Source organism: Bombus bifarius, unplaced genomic scaffold (assembly GCF_011952205.1).
Source record: "Bombus bifarius isolate JDL3187 unplaced genomic scaffold, Bbif_JDL3187 scf7180000008030, whole genome shotgun sequence".
Taxonomy (NCBI): Eukaryota; Metazoa; Arthropoda; class Insecta; order Hymenoptera; family Apidae; genus Bombus; species Bombus bifarius.
Window position 1 is genome coordinate 1,100,393 of NW_022884401.1, and position 16,609 is coordinate 1,117,001.

A 16,609-nucleotide genomic window follows, 5' to 3' on the forward strand; every position below is an offset into this window, starting at 1 on the left:
ACGTCGAAATTACGTCGGAGTTTGCCTTCTATGTAAAAAAAAGTAAAAGTACATTTTATGTTCTACTAGATTCACGACTAATTCTGACATGACCAGTCATCGGACATTTCAATTAAATTCTTGGAAGTTTCTTCAATAACGAAACATCCTTTCTGCTTGGAAGAATTCATTCTATCGATACACGTTATTTCCATGTCATTTGATAAAAGCCTCACGTCTATGATGAAAGCAGCATTCAAGATGAAAGCGGCCTGATCGCAACGAATCATGAAACGCAATAATTTCACCCGCTAAAGTTATCGACAGCAAGGAAATAGCATCGAGTTACGTTTCACTTTGTTGCGGATTTAATGGATTTCACCAGACCAACTTCATTTTCTCAATTTATGAATTGAACGAACTGTAACCGATAAAAAAAGTCATAAATTTTATATTTCATGCTTCGATTCTCATCCGATACGAAGGAATATTGGAAATAAAAGTATACATCCACGTCACAAGTGGCAGCACCGTTTCCGTTAACCAATGTGGATACTTCTATGTAAACAGAACGATACAAGTTAATCCTTCGGCGAACATATACACAGAAAGACATCATGGGTAAATATTCTATCGAGTAGAACAAACATGGCGGATCCACTAACGTCTCGTCGCAAAGAAACGAATATACGCGCTTGAACGAACAAAATCTTCCCTCTTATTTCTCCGTGTAACTTGACCCGTCAATATTACAAAGTTAAAAGAAAGGAACAAAGGAAATGGTACGAGAAAAAGATAGTACGAAACTGCACCGTTTGTAGTAATAGGAGAATCGCTACTACGAACAATTTTATTCTAATGAAGTGAACAAAAGGAAGATTTAGTTGAAGTCAATTATTAAGGAAAGACTTATACACGACGACTATGATGCGTGATCTTCTAATTATCTTTTTGAATATATATAGTTACATCTAATGATATAGTTTTTGATTCTGTACAATGAAAATGCTGCTTAATGCGTCATTATTACCGACAACCGGACAAATTGTACGTGATTCAAAGCCGATCGCGTGACACAAAACATTTTCATTCACTGAAAGGCGCTTAATCTTCCATTACATTCCATATGATTTATCGCTTGTTGTTCTCAATCGTTCGACGATTCAGATTTGAAATATGCTGATTCGATACATTGACTCACGAAGGTATTTGATATAGTGAGCTTATCGTAGAAAGCTATCATGTATACGTATATTATCTGAGCTATACGATACATGTTAAGATTTTATTAAACATTGTGACGAAACCATTATCATGATTATATTGGTAAAATTTGGAATCAATCCGAAAATGTACATAAAAGTTACAAGGCATACGCAGCAAACATGAACTTGATAAAAAATATTAATATAAAGCACGAATTGTTGTATGAAGTTGTCTTGAATATATATAATAAACAATTCCAGGAAACTTTACCGATATAATCATAATAATCGAGTCTCATTATGGTACTAATGAAATTTCAAAATATTTCGTACAATACACATAATATATTGACAAAAGGCTGCTGTGTATGTTCAAATATTTGCGCAAGTCGCAAATTATAATCATCATAATTCAAAATTAATTCGAACAATGCGTTTTATCGTTTACACGTGTGCGTACGTAACACGTTTATACGTTTTGACAAATATTCGTTTGTTTCAGCGCGGAAGTATTAATTACGCTAGAAAGCTGTACAGGCGTAGACAATTTTGTAGGAGTTATAAAATTTTGCAATCCAACGATTTCCTCCCTGCATTTCATAACGAGGAACAGTTATTTTCCTTCGCTTTTTGTATAATTGCCAGACAATTTCTGGAGCGTAACACGAATCGCATACCGGAATTCAACCGAAGATGGAATTCAGCGCTAAATCGAACGGGAATATCAAAATACCAAATATAGTTACTGGATGATAAGATACGAGAGTACCCTGCATTTTAGTTGTTGCATGATTCAGTTCAAGAAACTCGTGATCAGTGAACTAGTATGTTAATTCTTTCAGAATGCTTTTGAGATTCTTATAATCGATAGAAACAAGCCTCTATATCAGAACCTAGTTCGTGATGCCTATATATAATCAATTATTTTAGTTTACATTAAATCATAACGAATAGTAGAATAACATAATATATATATTACATCATATATATTATCAGAATAGTCTATCATATATTACGATAGAATCATGTATTATAATTTTCAAATTCTCGTTATGACAGTTTACAAAGCTTCGATTATCAATGATTGCGTCATTTGCATGAATGTTACACAGTTAACCATCAGAAACGGATTTGTTCCGTTCTGATATTAAAATCGAGCATGAAACGAGTTCCCAGCAAAGGGCGAAAGGGAAAGGTTCCAGGAGTTACGGGACTACTACGTGAGGCACGATTCGCGATCGCTTAATTCCTCTAAATTGCATGGAATTGAGGGGAATAATTTTCTCCATTCTTGGCACCGACCAATTGTACGGGAGGAAGAACGGCGACCATCGTGGACGACGACATGCAACAACGCACCCCAGGGTCACGCACACCATGTGCGCGAATAAAAGAAGACAGTTAGAGGACCCAGAGAAAGGGAGACCATAGGACGAAGGGGAACAGAAAGCGAAAGGGATGGAGAGTGCGAGGAGGACGAACGAAAAGGGAGCGATGAAGTAAAAACATAAAACAAAGAAGTCGAAGAAAATAGAGAGGGCAGAAACTGAGAGAAAGTTGGAAAGAGAAGAAGCATATAGCTGTTCGAGCACTTGAGAAAACTGATAATACTAACCATCGTATTATCAAGTATATAGTAAAAATAGTTTCACAAAATAAAAATTGATAGATCGCCATTGATTAATTAAATCAGTATTATTAATCATTGATGTTATTAAACCTTTGTTCCTCGAACTGTAGTTCAACTCGACTTTCGACCATCGAGTCCTCTGAACGCCGCGATCCCTCTACAAACCAGACCGTGAGAGAACGCACTGAACCGGGAGGAAGCACGCGTAAGTGTGCGTGAAGGGACAAGTATAAAAGAGAAGCGAAAATATAAAAGAGAGTAAGTACGACGAAGAGCGTAAGAGATTTATATACGTAGTGACAAGACCCGTGTATTAACAAGAGATCGCATGAACATGGATGAACCCGTATAAAAAAATACGTAGAAGAAAAAAGAAATGACTGGATATCGTTTATGCGAAGCAGTATCGCCCAGTCATTTCAATTGCTATTACGTATTGTTACGTGATAGATGGCAGTCGGATAGGTTTACCTGCAGGAGGAGCGTGGTCGTCGGTCGTTCAATCGATCGACAGGGAAGACATCAAGGCGCCTGCGAAACCATAACCTCCAAGCAAAATCGCATGCACGAATCTCGCGTGACTTGATATATACACACATATATATATATATATATCAAAGTGAAGTTGATTCAACACGCAGCGAAAGTGCAGTCCGGCTGTCTGACGATGTTCATGTTCGTACCGCAATTTCTGCGTACAGGTTTTGGTTAGGTTAATACTCGCACGTCTAGCAATGAATCCTTTTAAACTTTAGACCCAGAAATTAGTTTACAAGACTTTAAGATTTCTGGTTTCTTTAAATCTTTTGTGAATAATTACATTCCATTGACTTGAATTTCAAGATAAGATCCGGATTAGCAGATAAGACAGATTAATTTATGTAAATACGTATACATGTGTATGCAGTCGAAATCCGATTAAGTGTATACAAGTGTCAAGACGAAATTTTTGAAGAGACTTTCTTTCTTACTGAAATCGTTAATATGAATATCGATCCAAGAATGCAAAGGTTTGTCGTTAAAGCTAGCAATCAACGGAGATTATAGAGAAATAGAAAACGAAAGTCCATCGATAGCTTAACATGAGCGTAATTGCATAAATAATAATAAATATTAGAATTACAAAGCGTGAGTCTAAAAAAGACTCAGCGGTGGTAGTGCGTTGGCTTTCATAGGAGCAGCCAACATCGTGGCATCGGGTGGGAATTAAAACAGCATGTTCGAATCGATTCGACATATCCTACTCCTCTAATTTCTTTCCAACGAACGTCATTTATCTTCCCGCACGGAGAGATGTGAGCCGTTTATCTGGTCACGCGTTTGCATCTGCTATAAATAAATGCCCAATCAAACATCGATGCAATACTATTAATGACTTTATACTTCAAAACATTACCCAATTTTTCCGATTTTCTGAAACATTAATATGATGAATAATTGAAATAAATTACCAATTACATCGGAGATGACCTTCATTACCAATGCCCATTGATAACTTTCATTGGATCCAATGTAAGTTACATTATAGAATTTCAGAAACTCTTTTTAATACTTCTCATTAAATTAAAATTGACCGACGTCCTCTTGCTCTTAAGTCATCACCGTGGGACTTACGGTCAGTATGACGTTAACCCATAACAATTAATATGCTTCTAAGTAGGAACGCATTACCCCCAATTATCGCTGCTAAGACTTCCATGCAGCTTCCTTAAGCGTTTATAAGAAATATAGCGACGATTATTTCCAGTCTACTCTATACTCGTCATCAGCAACGAACTATAAACTATAACTGAAAACGTTCTGCTACATTGATTTTATAAAAAAAAAAATATTTTAATTAACCATCACTTTCTATGCAAAATAGAAGTAAATTTCAACTTCTTAATAAGATCTGGAATAAGATATTGCTGGTCACGTGACGTGCGGTAGGCATAGTGGGGCGTCGTTGTAGGTAGTATAATTATTGGTACAAAGGGTCAAAATACGACTAGTATTTAAGGAGTGGGATACACGCACCTAGTCGCAGAACAGGCTGCGGCAATCTTCGGCTAAATGAAGCATACATCAGACGTCTTCATGACGTATGAGGCGTCCAACGATTTGTTTACGAGTCACTCTCCAATCGGAACTCTTTGTTTTCGTTGTTGTGTTGAGTGCAAATCGAGGAACTATCCTCAACGTTTGTATATATCAACCGATTAAATTACGACGAAACGATCATGAACCATGATACCCATCTACGGGTTCTCTACAGCGAACGATGAACGAGTATTATTCTAGATAATTCTTCTAGCATACGTATATACAAAAATAGTAATTTAACATTCGAATTAATATGCACAAAACAATCTGTAATTCAATGTTCCATCGACATTTCAATGATATTAGTTAGAAAATATTTTAACAGTTATAAGCGTAGTGGAAAAGAAATTTTTGAAATTGAACGACCCACGAGATGTCATGATTTCTTGTAGGTCACCATCGCGCGTTGAAAGAATGGAAAAACACGAGGCACAGAAACAGCATGGAAAACATATCAGCAAGCAATAATTATTTTGCACGATAGATGACCCCGCCGTCATCATGGAGTTATCAATTGTTTTCAAACTGGGCGAGAATACTGATACAGAAGCTCTTTGTTATTTTTTATCGTCTTCGTTGCAACCACCATATGTGCGCGAGTCCCGATCAAGACGAATCGCTTCGTAAAGGGTGGTTTCCCTAGCTTTTTCTATGCACCAGGCATTGACCTCGATGAATGTTGAAGCCCGCGATAACATGTGCCACATTTCTGAAGGGAATTAATTGAAGCCAAGATAAAATGAACGGATAATAAATTGACCTTTACGAGAAAACTCTAGAAAACTATCACAATTGTCAGTCACGCTTTCTTGTATGATACAATACACATATGCAATTTGAGTCATGAAAATCAATACATATAGAAAATATTTACGAATATATTACATGTATTATAGAAACTATTTTGAAATTTCAATAAAATATGACTGCCAAGATTAAATCGGTAAAGTTCGAAACAAAACAAAATGTACGAAGACAAAATGTACGAGATATGTATTTACAGAAGAAGCATACGTTTCGCAGAGATCCCAAAATTATTTAAATAGTCGATTATCCAGTATATTAGATTCATAAGAATTTATTGGATTATTAAATTTATATGGATTTAGTTAGATTTATTTCTATAAGTGTTCAAATACTTCCGTAAGCACTGACATGATAAATTAAAACCTAGTAGCATATATTTAAAGCGCAATTTCTAAAAACATGGTTTGTCCTTCATGCCCTTAATGTCAATTTCCATGAGCTCTACTCTGGCTATCAGAGGGACACCCATCAATCCTCATTCCCACGAGTTCCTGCCTAACCATCGATTCCTTCAAATAGATCAATCCTGTCCACAATTGAAACCCTCACGTGGTTCGTCATCTCCCCTCTGCATGCCTTACTGCATTTGTATTCGACTATACAACGTGGTATATCACTAGTAGCGTATACATACTATTCCAGACCATAAGAGGGGAAGGTTAATTTGCTGCCAGGCATAGCTTGGGCACAGGACTGAAAATAGATCCTTCATTCTAACACCAAATGTGTCTTTGCTTTCAAAGGACACAGGAAACTGGGGAACAAAATTTTTACTCCCTACTGTTTCCTTTTCTATTTCCGCCATTGCCGCTGCTGTTAAGTACTTCTTCGAATTTGATACAGGATTATTGTTAGTGCTGATCCGCAAGTGGTGGCCATCTTTCGACGAGAATATTGATTAGAGTAGTCGTCGGGCAAACAAAAGAATTCCAACATAGTAATTCGATAAGCCACTTCCGTTTCGCTTTACAGTCTTCGGATGTAACGTTTGTTCTTGAATACTTTTTGCTTCTAGATTAGGTAATCTACCTTTTTAGGTTACTTTAGTTTCCAGTCCACGATTCGAACGAGGTTAATTACGTAGTTAGGTCTATTGTAGGTGATAGTCATTTTCGAATACTAAAGACAGGGAGAAAGAATTTGTCACGACCTGAATAGGCCAATTGATTAGAGTAGCCCACCGGGAAACGAAAGATCCGGGTTTGCATCCAGGGGTTCGGTTAATTCGTCGCATACTGTATGTATCATTTCTTCTGCAACTGGTGACCTCTACATGTTACAAAATCAGTTTATAACGACGGTTAAAAAGAGAGAAGATAAAGTTCAACGTCCTGTTTTTGAGCCAAAAGCTACAATATGCTACATACTTTGGAAGTTTAATTATAAACAGCTGTATATTACATTAATGCTAATATGTTAACATATGGTAGCACGTATTATAAAGAACATCTATTCAATGGAAATATATGTGTGCTGACGTTTAATAAGAGAGTGGATTAACAAATTCTATCCGAACAATATGTGTCCAGCTTAAATAGACAACGAATGGACATGGTCCACCAGCGATAGAAGATTACGAACAAAGGGAAAAGCGGAAATCATGTGCCACCGCGCAAATCATCCGTGAATACGCTGCATCACGTCTAATTACACGGGACACTTACTTTCCTCTGATCCTGAACATGAGAAATGCACGAGTTAATGTCAAAAATTAATAGTACCATTAAACATTTTCATAATTAAACAAGGACAGCTAGATGTTTAAAAGATATTTATTTTAAAGATATCCGAAATAAATTATTAATCTTCTTACTATTATCGGCTACATAACATTAAAGATTATTCGAAGGTTAACTACCGAGAATAATGTAAATAAATTACTAATTTTTGTATTATTATTGACTATATTTAATATAAAATATTTGTTTTGAGGTTAATCGTATAGGGAATATTGTATAGGGAATTATTATTGACTATATTTAATATAAAATATTTGTTTTGAGGTTAATTGTATAGGGGATAATAAAAGTAGTAAATTAAAAAAATGTTTCTATTATTGGCACGTTTATAAATATTTCATAGGTATAATCTATTAGAACACCCGGTACATGACTGACCAGATGTAGACGAGAAGAATTGAAACGGTAAGAACAGCTGCGGTTCCAAACGCGAGCTGTTATTGTTTTTCTGACTCATGAGTGGCAATAACGGAATGTCAACAGAAGTGTCGCTTCTGTTCAACTGCGAACTATTTTCCGACGTACTTTCAAAGCAACTGTGTTTGACAGCCTTTAAGAAGAACCATTATTTCGCAGTATATTGCCGATCAGTAATATCTATAGTAGACAGTAAAGAGCTACATGTTCTGCGAAATACAAATCCCCCTACAAGTTAAGAAATTATTGAGAGGAGAAGAAAGATATGAATTCGAAAGATAGGAAAGGTAGAAATGACATAACCTATTGTTCGACGAAAGCTTTAAATTGAAATTGTAACGTACAATTTTTAATTTATTTTTGACAATAAGTAATGATTTTTGTCGACAATATTTTAAAAAAATACAAACGGATCGATATTGTAGAAAATAATTTATATCCGACTGAAAGAGCATTTGCTGAATCCCGAAGTTCAGTCTGAAGAGTGGGGTTCAGCTGTAATAGGGGTAGGGGGTTCATGGTGTTCCATGAATTTTGTGCGCATGCATCCGTAATCCGTGTGCATTGCGTCTGTACGTGTTTGTGCGTTTGTGTGTGTGTGGGAGGGGATGTAGAAAATACGGGTGTGGTTCGATCAATACGAACATCCCATGGATCCATCGGTGCGTGCCTCACTCAGGTATACACGTTTGTTTGAGGTGATTCACCTCAAATTGTGACCGTCTATAAAAGTTATTTCAGTTTAAAATCCTACCTTTAACTCCTTATCATTACGTAAAATATATATCTTCGAGAGTTAACAAATCTTTAAGATAAAGTTGCAACGCTCAATACCTGCTATACTCAAATACTGATAATAGTAATAATATTGACAGAAGTCAATTTTTCTAATAATTATTGTAGCTATTATATATTGTATTGTATTATATATTGTATTATATATTGTAATAGAGGAAGGTAATAAATTTTGAGGTTAAGATATCATAAAGTGTTCGAAACCTATATATTATGATTATGATCGTATTTATTACATTCTAGAAATGATCAACAACTTTATTATTACAAAGGAAGAAATGTAACGAACAGATGTTCGACAGAGTTATTTTTAAACCTAACCTATAGGACGTGTTTGTGTGGGTCTCGCGCAGAAAAATCGTCAGTAAAACCCGACGGAAATGAGGCTTGCACGGAGAAGAGATTACGGTATATCGACTGTTGAATGGTATCCGTTCAGTTTCCCATAGCCCCGATATTAAGACCTCGTTAATGTGATAAAGCCGGTTAGTCAGATATAATGGCGCCTTTCATTAAGCACGTTGAAAGGTTGCTTGGTAAAGTTGGTGTACAAATACCGAATATACATATATTCCTATCGTGTAATCTAATATACGTTTTGTCTTGTGTATTGTGAGACATAAAGTGAGTTATGCCCACGACTAATTTCGAGGTTTCGTTTGAACAGCAAAATTAAGTGTTCCTATAAGTACTTAAACGTATTAAGGCGAGTACACATTGGCATAACTTTCTTTCACTATTTTATACATATATCATAATATGTATATATACATAAAGGTTATAAAAGTTTTCTTTACTTAAACATTTGAGGGCTTTATCTTACTAAGTCAACCTAACATTCTAACATTTCTCAATTATCAAAGATTGTATATGTTTAGTTTTATCATTAAACGCATACAATCCTAATCCCATTTTTCTTCCTTTTATTATGCTTAATTGTTACACAACGCAATCGCGTAAGAGTGAAAGGGGACTAATTTTCCAATAAATCTAAAATACTTTTGCGATAGCAACAGAAGAAATTATGGTAAAGGAAACACGCTGTCACAAAGCCGGAATTAGGAAGGTCGAGTAGCGTTTGCTCAACTGGTATTCAAATATTAGATCGACAAATATTGGGTATACTGCTGCTTATTCGCGTAAAAGGCGTACACTGACCCACAATTTCAGGTCATTGTAACTTATCACACACAAAAGTCTCCGTGTAGGTACACTTTATGAAAGAAAATTTACTTTTATTAAAATGTATGTATTAACCATAATATTAATTACGCAGACTATATATATATATATATATATAGAATATCATGTAGAAAAAGAAATCCAAAATCAAAGAGTAGAATTAGAAAACAATTTGTGATTTCATGAGAACCTGTCATAATTAACTTAACATTGATTACAAAACTTTTATTCTACGAATAAAATAAGAAATTCCTGGCCCGTGACGTTAGAAACAATTTTAATTTCATGTCTTTAGAATGTTGTCTCTATGGATCGGCTGGATATCGGCGAGAATATTTTTTGAAAAAGAAAACGCGATTTCAAGAATCGGTTACCCTGGAACGAGTCCAGCAGCGATTCACGAGTTCTCTCGTAACGAACTTTAAACAATAGGTTTATACACGGGGAAACTACACGCTCTAATCTGCTTATTGTAATCCACTCGTGAGAGCGAGCAAGCGCAATTTCAAACTGATTTACCAGGCGCACTAGCTACGGATCGATTTCTTCCGCGAAGGTTTGTCAGGATCAACGCTTCGTGTGAATATTAATTAGATGACGAAACCGTAGAAATTTCCCATTTTCCGAGATACATTGAAATATTGGAAGTTACCCCTATCATTTACCTTTCAAGCATAGTTGTATTATACAGCCTGTTAATAATGATATAACGACTAAAGTATTTGAAATTGAATGCAGGATGGCACAAAGAATATGATAAAACGTTCTTCGGATTCGAAACAATATACTGTCATTTGTATTGAATTTTCTTTATCGAAAATCCACAAAATAGAAGACGAAGTAACGATATTAAAATATGTATCGACAAAACGTCTATATCATCCCCATTTCATCGCGTGAAACGGTTATGAGCATATACGCAGTGTAACTGAGGATCACAGAGATTGCTGTCTGAATCACACGCTTCACTTGTGACACACAACTTGGGCTGGAACACGATAGGTAACGTAGGTATGCGCACGCACGGTCACACCGTGGAAAATTGCATCTTAGAAAAGCACGCGGATGAATTATCGTGTTATACTAATTCACTGTCCGACGATGCTTTGCGCATGCAGAGTATACACCTCCAGAAACGTGGTTCATCCACCGTGTTAACATTTTCAACCGGAAAATAGCACGGATGAAAGCGAGAAAAAGTTTCATGCGGAACGATACCAGTTTGTATACCTCGAGTACTGCTCTAATGAAATTTACGACGTTATTTGCTATTCGTGTTTCCGCGCATAATGCAAACGTAGTAGGATATTTCCTTTACGTATGTGCTTGTAAGTTTGCTCCCCCCCTCCCTCTCCCCCTCTGCTTTTCTTTTTCGTGATTATGAGAGCATGTTTGACGGAGTTTGAGAGAAAGCAACGATTGTAGGCGTGGAAATGCGTTCAGGTCGAATTGTAGTAGATTACACATGTTTATGCGTTTATAGTAAATTTACATATGCAAAATTGTGCAAGTTACACGTAATATGTAAAATTATATCAAGTATTTGAGATACCGATTATAATACTTAGAATTTAGAAGATAAAACAAATCCTTCTATGGATTCTATATAGAAAAGAGGGAACGAATCGAAACATTAAAAATTGCCGCGTGTAAATAAAATTTATCTTATCGCTGATTCAACTGATTCGCTAGAACTTTCGCTGGCATAATCGAGCGCAATACCGGCCCACGATTGGTAAAATTCGTTTTTATCGCGATTTACAACGGAGAGAAACTTGGTGTACTTAGAAAGCGCAGTGGAATAAAAAACGTAGAAAACTGATCAACACAACAACCGACAAAAGTTTCTTTCATGTCGTTATCGATTCTTCGAAATGCTAGCTTAAGGAATGTTTTAGACTAGTTTTAGGTGAAATTATTTGGGTAGAACTTTTGAAAAATAAAAGGAAGAGATCTATAATCTTAATTGGCTATAAATTAAAAAAATTATGAAATAGAAAAATTACTAGGCTTAAAATGGCGCTATATATGTTATTAGAAGTATACTCTACATAATACCGTGAAATTTGGATAAATCCGATCAACTGCCAATCAGTCATTTCCCAACTTCATAGCGGTGACTCATACGTGCAAGTGGGGATCACTATCCCCGTATCATAATTTCTCATAGTTTTATTCCCCTTTATCTGTTGACAGTCTCACGTGTACAATTTACGGAAAGAACGGTCGTAAAATTTATTGAGTCTATTTCTTAGAATCTCTTCCAAACTGACCTCTTTCATGATTCTATACATTTTTCTTTGAAGCGTCTAACCTTAATCTATCAAATTTTTCGTTTCTTGTAATTGAAAGAAATAAAAAGAATTGGAAAAATGAAACTGTTCATTTTCTCTCGAGAAGGGTACCCTGTCTAATTTTTACCCTTCCCGCATCTAATGAACCACTCGTAAATTATTTCATGTATATTGTTAAAAATTAAATACCGCAACTTTATATAACATAAATCGTTTTCTATGTTCTTTCAGAATTTTGTTGCTAAAAATAAATGAACAGATAATTATGAAACAAAGAATGTAATTTATAATATTATAGATAGAGCATCATTCAAATATAGACAATAACAATACTCATGACTATATTTACATATAGTTTTTAAAATTTATTAACGAATAGACTGTTGATGATGAGAGTGAATCACCAATACCGATAATCTAGCCTGTAGATAATTTTTTCATTTACATTTACTTTTATATTATTCGTATTATTCCTAACAAATACTCGTGGTGCTGCAACAAATACGCATTTCAATTTCTCTCGTTGGCTGCCAGCTAACGATCATTGGCGCTTGCGGAGATGGGAAATTTTCAAATGAGAGCTGAATTGTCCGGAGTCTCAATCACTAATGTCTACGCGTCAGAGACGAGACGTTTCTCTACGCAGGCATGCCAACCTGATGACCAACGCTTGGAACGCTTTCAATTTTCATCCCCTTTCAAATTACTTTAGTGTATTCAATTTTTCTAGACAATTCTTAACGATCGTTAAAACACGAAACTTTTGCCAAATCGCTGCATATGTGAACAACAACTCTTCTTATAGTCAGCATCGTATAAATGAAAATTTGTTTCATACTGAAAAGTTTGTCAGTTTCCGTTGTGTTTTATTCTAACCTCTAATCGAAAGCAATTTTTAATTTATTACCTCGGAGAGTGAAATTATTGTTACATATATATTTATATTACGTAGTATTATAAGTTCTCGTTATAGTTCCTCCAAAAGGAGTATCCATTTGCTCATTAAGAAATAATCAAGAGTACTTTCGATAATACTCATTGACAAACATTTTCTAAAGACAATCGAATTACCTAGAGTGGCCCGGATTTCTCTCCCAGCGATTTCAAGCGAGGCACTCTTCTCTGGGCGCGTCGCGCGCATACGCAGGGGTGCCAGCAGCAGCGTGTAACGAACGTCTGTAGTCGTGCAGACAAATTCATTCGAGCAAGCATTGGCAGCGTGATATCTTTCTATGGGGGCTATTTTCTCATCAATCCCAATCGCTTTTATGAAACGTGACTCACGCGTGAAAAGGTCCGCACGCCTTTGGCGAATCCGATTCTCCCCCTATATTCGCTATCCTTCTCTACTACTCTCTCTTTCTGTTACATATTATGTACATACTATGGTCACTTCGAGAAGAGAAAAAAAAACACGCTTCACGAGCTAGAGCTATCTGCAAATAGGAAAAAGAGCCGTATATACTCAGAACTGATTTTTTCATGGTCAAGAATTCTGGATACCTAACCTTCACTATTTAGCGAACAGTGAGTTTCAGGCGTTAGCAGCCCCAATATCATTAACCCCGTTACCATGGTGCAGAAGCGGATGCGACTTTGTATTGGAGAAACACATAATGTCGAATAAAAGAACGACGAAATTACGAAAAGTAAATTTTTCAGAAAATCCGTTTGTAAAGTATTTATTACTCAATTGTTCGGCAAAGAAAAAGTATTGTCATCGGATGTTATCAGAATTTCCCTATTGACAGAGCAGCAATCTTACGAATATCGACAAGTGGCAATAACATTGACGTTTGAATTATTTAAGCAAACTTGTTTCGAGTGGACTGTTAATATTATAAGCTCTCTTGCGAGAAATAGGCTTTATAGGCTAAGAATAGAGCTTTACGTAAAATACAATATGTAATAATAAATCAAAGAAAGCAAAGAAAGTAGGATTCGAAATGTTGAACAGATCTTTTGCATCTCCATAACATCATCATTGATTAGAGTACTGCGCAAATGGTCGTGCGAATTTTACGAACATATAACGCTTTCTAAAAGACGAAGTTTCGCGAACGAACTCAGTGTTTTATATAATTGCACAAAAGAAAGGAAAATAGAAACATTTTTGTCTTTTCATAATCGTAAAAATATTGAAATACCTTACAGCATACATCGTAAGGTACGGGAGATAGCGCTGGTTTATCGCTTGAAAATTAGTCGTAATATCCGCACGCCATTTGTAACGCTACGGTGACACGAGTACGATCGCGGAGAATGAAAAAAGAGTTCAAAATGTAAGTAACGAAGAAAGTGAAATTTATTAGAAAAAAATAGGGTATTAAAAGTGGTCGAAATCTTGGATTTTTGCAATTGTAATTCACTTATGTGAATAATATCGGTTAGAAGAGTGACACAGATAAGAAAAAAACATATTTTAAGGAATTGATTTGAAACAGAAAATTATCAATTATTCAACTATTTAGTGAAAGAAAAATCTGTTTTCTTTTACAATTAAGTCAATATTCTTTAGATTTTGGAAATCTCTAATAAAATCTACATAATTACAAAATAATTAAAAACAATCCTGCTCCGAATTATAATATCGTTCTTATTAAATAGTATTTTGTTCAATAATTATCTTAATAAATAACTTACTTTCACAATAATTATTCTTGTAAATATTTCAAAATTGATGATTTTTGTAGTATATCAATTCCCTAGAACAAACCAATGCTATGTATCACATAATGTATAAACGTAATGCAGGAACTAAATATTCCCGAATATCCCTTGTATGTCGTAGTTAAGTACATGCATTAATGGCATGGTTACCTATCTAATAATCCTTTTTCCCACGTCCGAATTAATGGATCGTACATAGAGCTATCAGACGCGGTTTTCCAAAGGCTGGCTACTTCCGATGTAATACATAGCCATAACCATAATAACATTTTAATTTTATTCGATTCATTTTCATATGTACGTATATATATATATATACTAAAATGTGTGCACACTTACATACGAACATGTACATAGCAACACGATTGAACTTCTCAATGTGAATTGTAAAGATAGATGGACAAGACAAAACTGTACCCCCGGATACTCAACAAAGTTGCAGTTAAACGGCTTATCAAACTCCGTTTCGTATATTGCGGACGCATACACGGACATTAAACACATGGATAAGTATTCTATAAATGTAACTGCCTGTTTAGCCTACAGACTGCATCGTGTTCTGACGACTGACAATTGTTGCTAATAATATTCAGTGCACAATATTCTATGATGCAAAATTTTCAATACATCGGTTCATTAGATGCAGGTACGTTGTTTTCTCGAGAAAATAGTGATTTCTTTATACCGTATTGGATTTCTTTCGAATGAATTTTATTCTTAATCCGGAAATATTCTTCAATTACTCATTCTTTACATTCTTGCTTTTAAAACAGAAAGAAATAATTTTAGAAGTGAATTATATTTTTAAAAAATGTTCATTAAAAAATTTACCAAATATTATTTAATTTTTCATTTACATATAATAAATTATAAATAATATATTGTATAAAATATTAAACGAAATTCAACTAGTATCGGAATAAGGAATAAATCTTGTTTAGAAATTGATTGTATATTAAAGTGACCTTGTGCCGAGAAATACTTAGGACATAATTTTAAACTAAACGAGTGGAACATGTACGCATGCAAAACCATTAAATGTTTTTATTAAAATTCCTTCGTATCCGTTATAAAATTACTCATCCGCTTCGTAACGTAGCAATGAAATTCTAATTACCAACGTCTCGGGGAGCAGATACCACGCCTTAAATTTCAAAGATGCAGTGGTATTGTAACGGTCTGTTCGCTAGGAGATCGGAACCTCGACACTATATTTTCTATTTTGTTTTCTTCCCGGCGATTCACCTTGATTGAAACGAATAACAAACTACCGAAACGTAATGCGAGTTGTATCTACATAATATACGTATTATGAATTATAAACTTTAGGTTTACTTGAAAATTTTTCGATAACGAACAATTATTATCAGTCACTGGTATAAAACTAAAGAAATAAAGGAAAGATATTCTATACGTGTTAATACGGGTCTCTGGTTAGTAAAACCAACCATATTTAGCGGCCTTTAACTGCTTTATATTCAAACAGGATAAGAGACGCTATCAAAATGTCGCTTGATTCCGTTAACGTCACATTAATCTTAATTAACTTCCTTTACTTTTCATCCGATTCACACGAATTTATCGATAAAATGAAAAAATTGTTAATACGACTATTGATTTTACATCGGAACTATCTACGACTAAAGTAAACTTGTACCAAGGGAATAAAAATAAAAAGTACATAAAAAAATAGAAGGAAGAAATCAAACCTCTTTGCTATATACTTTATAAAAAGAATCATTCAAGCGATGCAAAAAATCTACTGCTATAAATCTATCAACTTCTATGAAGAATTATGAATTATGAAAT

At 34.9% G+C, this 16,609-nt stretch overlaps 1 protein-coding gene and 1 long non-coding RNA gene across 2 annotated transcripts in view; one reads left to right on the forward strand and one right to left on the reverse strand.

Annotated features, from left to right (window-relative positions):
- The window catches only part of LOC117207410 (synaptic vesicle membrane protein VAT-1 homolog-like), a 35,038-nt gene that overhangs the window by 17,244 nt on the left and 1,185 nt on the right, over positions 1 to 16,609 (reverse strand). The window lies entirely within an intron of this gene.
- On the forward strand, positions 4,652 to 6,079 carry LOC117207414. Its single transcript, XR_004487511.1, has 2 exons — positions 4,652 to 5,082; positions 5,289 to 6,079. It is a non-coding gene; the product is annotated as an uncharacterized LOC117207414 (long non-coding RNA).